Raw genomic sequence first — 4,686 nt, forward strand, 5'->3', positions numbered from 1 at the left:
GAAAATGATACTCAATTCCTCTTTGTAGGGAGGTCCTCTTTCTGTATCCCCTCAGCAAGTTGTTGATTAGGATTATGACAATAAGGTAGAAGTACCGTGCCACAGACGTTCAGTCATCTCCTCTGTCCTTCACGGTCATGAGTCTTCAGAAGGCAGAAGCTGAAGATGATGCAGATGATGCAGAAGTGAGAATCCCCAGAAGCATCTCCAGACTAGTATACCTCTCCACTGCAAATGTGTTGCCTTTAACAGGTATGAATATTCAGATCATCAAGATCATTGCTACCTTTTCTTCAGCACTGCTTGGCAGTGCCTTCTCACGTTTATCTTTTCTGCTTTGCTTTTGACATTCAAAAAATGAGGAAGTTAGTGAACTGCAGTGCTTTGCTTCTGTGTCCTGAAATAAAATATTAACCTCTGAGAATTCTTGAAGAATTTTCAGCTCTAAGGAGGCTTAGATTAGATGTTCTGCTATTCTTTATTTATGGCATACGTTCCTAGTAGCTGGAGATTCCCTTTTGAAGAATAAAATCAGGACACAGAAAGATTTTCTCACCGCAACTGTTGCATTTACTCCCATTAGTGCAAACTGCTACCGCAACTGTTGCATTTACTCGCATTAGTGCAAACTACTGAACCTACTGTGAGTTTCTTTATTCTAAATACTGATATTTGCAGACTAAAATGACAGATACTAGAATAAAAATTTAGCATCCCAATGATTTTTTTTCTGGGTGCTATTGCCCCTCTACAACATGGCAGAGCCACCAATATCCTTGTAGCGGGCAGTGCTGTTTGGGTACTTCACTTTATATCAGAACATATAGGCTTGCATTTCAGGCGCTACTTCTTATTAATATCCTTTACAATAGCCAGTGCAGAATATAAATGGCAAAATTGAAAAAAAACAGACAAGAAGCTGACAGAATAAATTGAAGGCAAATTTATCCTGTTAGTGTGATCTCTTCTAGGAAGCAAAAAGCACCATTTACCCTACCAACAGTCTGATATTGCTGTGTATTTTTATAACAAAATACTGTTTATTAAATAATCTGAATCCGAACCATTTTCAAGACTCAACCATCTACATAGGCAGACCTTCAGGTGCAAGCTCCCTTTTGCAACAAGCTGAATTAACATGGAGACATGGCATGTAGGAAATCCCACCAAAGTTACGAGATCACACCAAGTTCAGTTGGTGAAAAAATACTAAACCAAGACCAGCATTTCTTCCTTTTCCTATCTTCCTTCTTCATCTACTGAAAGACGCTCCTTCCTTGGGATCTGTTCTGTTACCCGATTGTATTGCTGATGTTACAAAACACATGCATAAACATCCCTTTTTTTTTTTAATTGCAAGATGAAAAAGTAGTCTACCCTGAAAAAGAGGCTCAAATTCACCCTGTCATCCTATTAGGGGTAAATCATGAGCTATCATACTTACTGTAGTAAAGAAAGTGGGGGGGGGTTGTCAGTTTGAAGTAAATGCACAAAATGAGGTGCTGCCACCAACATGTTAAAGGCTTTGTCTGAGAAACAGACAGTCTGACAGTCCAACAGTCTAACTCTCAGGAATCATTCTCAACTTTGATACCAAGACCTTTAGTCAAACAGGTTTAAGCAGATGGTGCTACCATAAAATTCTTTGCTGTTCTTTTTCCTCTATATATAGCGTCATAAATGCCAAGTTTGAAATTTTAATTTTAAATGTAAATTTCAAAATTGTGATGAATCAGCATTCTGTATTTTCCTGCTTGTGGACGGGAATGTCTGCGGGTTCCTTCTCTTACTTCTCTCTCCTATTCCAGAGGATTTATGGAAACTTAGATAATAAAAATGGCAGAAAATACAGACAGAAACTGAAGATCACTTACCATTTTTTCTCAGAATTGTTGGAAGACTGGATCACTGCAAATGTTATAGGTTTCCCTAAAACTAAATAAATTCTTCTGCAATGAGGAATATTGACACAATCCTGAGAAGACTAAAATCACTCTACTGTTAGCACTTCATTTCAAACAGATAGCTTTCTCTAGGAACTAAATGTTAATGCTTTCCAGACTCTAGACGCAGGCACTGTATCTTTACCTACTACTTGTTACTGAGAAATATGAGTTGGAAACATGGGGAAAAAATCTTTCAGAAAAGGGCCTATCCTTCTCTATCTGCATTCTTTTCTCTCCAAAAAATATGACATACTGAAATGCACATCAACAAAAAAGACACTACACTGACAAAAGTTGGAACAGAGGTGGAAGAAGATCTGACTGAAACATATTTGCATTTGAAACTCTTGGTGATGATCTAGATTTATGCATCCAAATTACAATTAAATAATGTTAAGGTTGTGAGTAACTCACAAGAGCAAAGAAATGTGCAATTAAAGAGAAAATATACCATATGTCCTTTGATATCTAGGCATATTGCAGTACATTAAGAAAGTCATAAAAGAGACACCCTGTTGTGGTTATGTGTTCTGAGACATGTGGCACATTTCCATTGTAGCTATCTATTTCCCTGCTTGTATGCATCTGTGCCATTATTTAAATGTTGATTTTGAGTGTGAATTTCCCTTTCCATGGTAAAAAATGGACCCGCAAACTCTTTTTTCATTGTTTCTTTAGATCTGTTGCTATTTATGAGTATGGAAGTCCAAAATTTTAAACATATGAATGAAAAATCATGACAAAGGGGAATAAATGGATTTAATCATCAGACAAAATTAGGCAAAAGAGATGGTTCTAGTTATTATGAGTGAATGGTCTTATGTGTGTTATCTTCCTCTAAAAAGAGTTGAATTCCAAACATTGTTCTCCCATATTTTGCATGGAAATAGGAATGTACTGAAAAGTTCCTCATATTTAATTTGGACCACTTTTGGGAAATACAGCGGGCAATTACTCCTTTCATTTTAAGGCTCCCCACCTGTGGCATCCCACAAGGCTATTTTTCTCCTCTACTCAAAAGCAACCTGAAAATGTGGGAGAATATGATGGAACATTCAGATCTTAAAAGCAGTATTTATGTGGCTGACATCTAACCCGCGCTGTCTCAAACGCTGTGATCACCAAGACACCCCAATGTGAAATATTTTATAAACAGTGGCTGGGTAACCGGGGGATGAGAGCAAAGTAAGTTATACTTGTGGGAAGAGAAAAACATTTTGTGGAATTCCCAGCGTTCAGAGTATTTCATGAGAACATGCTTGCCCTCCAGTTGCTGAAGATGACTGCAGCCTTGGGACACTTCTCAGACACCTCACCAGTTCTCCGGAGCCACGCATGTACTTCTGCTAAAGAAGTTAAGTCCTCGTGATTCTATTTGCAGATGGCTAGGAGATGGTACCTTCTGATTACATGCTGATTTGGCCACGGCTGTCTTGCATTCTTCATTCCTAGGATTCTTTGCTGTCGTTTGTAAGAACTAGAAATAGTATCAATTTGAGCACAGAGCTATTACAACAGTTATCCTACGAGTGCACTCCAAGAACATACAATAATAACCATGAATCACCATGAAGTGTATCAACTTTAGAAAAAATAGGTTTCTTGAGCCCTTCTTTTTTTGCTTTTGGTTTCCTACAATAGTGATGATGATGATAAAGTGTGTGGGAGACAGAAAAAAGCCCCCTACTAGTACAAAAAATGGACCCAGATACCATGGTGATGAGTGAAATGGTTAGAAACACAAACAGCCTAATGGATATGCTGGCATCACTCCTCCTCCTTAGCGTGATCTACAGTGCAAGGACTGGGCCAGAGACATTTTCTGGGGAGGAGAGCAAGCCAGATTAGCATCACATCAACTCAAGGTCCTGTAAAATCTGAAGAGACAGGGCAGAAGCAGCGCCATTCTGCTAACAGAGAGCATCAGGCCCAGGTGGCAGGCTTTTGGAGAGGGAGATGCTGTAGGAATGCAAGAACAGCTTGGAGTCGGCAGCCTGGGAACTGGTTGTCAAGGGAAAAAAGCAGGGTGTGATGGGCAGTCACAGTCAATCCTAGGACAGCAGAGCCAGGAAGAGCAATCTCCATGGGGCTGGGGAAAGGAGCCAGCTTAGAAACAGTCCCGAGGAGAGAGCATGTCAGTTGGGAAGCAGCTGTACAGCCACGGGGTGGCCACGGATGCCACTGACAAATGTGTGCCGTAAACAAAAGGGTTAGGGCTTGAGGGAAGAGCCAGGGACTTCAGCCAGCAACAGCTGAGAAACAGAGCAAGCAGTGCACCGAGTAAGGAACAAGATTCACGTTTTGTGGTGTGGTGTCACGTCACCAAGTAGTGTCCTGTCACCCCCAGCAGCACACGCTTCTCTCAACTGCAAGAGCAGAAATCAGTTTAAAAAAGGCCACAGCTTGGGAAGGCGACAGTACTCACAGCCTGCGATGCAGCATCGCAAAGCACACAGGCGGAACAGGGGATGTGCCCGGGAAAAAGCACATTTAAAATGCTTCAGTTAGAGATTTTTGACTCTACTGTATCATTACCCTTTGAAACTCTCACCCTTGTAAAGAAATGTCTTAGACTTTGCACAGGGTCTGTGGCAAAACCGAGATTCCCCCCAGTGGCCGCACTGAAAAAAATCAAGCCTGCTTTTAGCACTTTCAGCGTCTGTAATGTATTTAAAGTTGCAGCGGTAACTTCTTCTCTTTGCTCCGTTCCGTTCTCACGCCAGGGAAGCTGCGGCCGCCG

This window comes from Pygoscelis adeliae, unplaced genomic scaffold (genome assembly GCF_000699105.1).
Source record: "Pygoscelis adeliae isolate BGI_AS28 unplaced genomic scaffold, ASM69910v1 Scaffold108, whole genome shotgun sequence".
NCBI lineage: Eukaryota > Metazoa > Chordata > Aves > Sphenisciformes > Spheniscidae > Pygoscelis > Pygoscelis adeliae.